Raw genomic sequence first — 1,062 nt, forward strand, 5'->3', positions numbered from 1 at the left:
AGAGAGAGAGAGAGAGGTTGAGAAAGCCTTATCTGAAATTTCTGGGACCAAAAGTGTTATGAATTTGGGATTTTTTTGAATTTCAGAATATTTTGTATTTGCATCTATAAAATTGGATGGCTTGAGGATGGGAGTCAAGTGTTTAAATGCAATATCCATGTGCATCTCGGTCACCTGCTTCACATTTACACTGCTGTCAAGTTTTCTTCATCAACTGAACTTTCTATTTTATAGATAAACATAAAGGTTTTTCTCCTTTTCTTTTCACTCTTACCCATTGAGGTATCTCCAGGCCATTTTCAACATTCTCCACGATATATTCGCAATATCTTCACATCACAGTGTGCAAAACAAGCAGTAATCGCATTGAGTAACAAGCAAAGGTGTTATTGGATGACTTGCTGACAACAAACTACTGTCAAGTGGACAACTTACCTGAGCTGGGGAAGCCTCACTTGGGGTAGGTGAGGTAATGTGTTATAATGGCACACAACAGCTGTACTTGGTGGAACCTGCCCAGAACTTTGTGTCAACATTCAAAAAAATTTCTTTCAGATTCTGGAATTTCAAATAAAGATGGCTATGGTTGATGAGAGACTGCAAGTGGAACCCTTCTGTAGGTGAAGAGTACAGGCTAAAGGGCAAAACGCTTGTGACCCTGAGATACCAGCTTCCAGTATTGCAATGGATTTAGAAGAGCTTGCAAAACCTCTGAGCTCCTGCAGGTTTTGCATGGGGAAAAACATCTCTGATGTTTATTTCACATGTATGTATGTATGTATGTATGTATGTATGTTATCAATCAGTTTCATTTTTGTATTTCTTGTCAATAGAGAAAGAGCCGGACTCTAACATTCAAGGCTCCTTCATTGGAACTTTTATAAACATCATCTAGGTATTTGTGCATATGTGTGTGTGTGTGCAGTATTTGATGTTAGTGTATGCGCAGATTTGTATGTTTGTTTTATGGATGCGTTTTTATGTATATATTTTCATGTCTAGGCGTATGCATATGTATTTATGTGCTAAATTTTTGGAAAGTTTTACATATTTTTACAGTTC

Source organism: Octopus bimaculoides, chromosome 11 (genome assembly GCF_001194135.2).
Source record: "Octopus bimaculoides isolate UCB-OBI-ISO-001 chromosome 11, ASM119413v2, whole genome shotgun sequence".
NCBI lineage: Eukaryota > Metazoa > Mollusca > Cephalopoda > Octopoda > Octopodidae > Octopus > Octopus bimaculoides.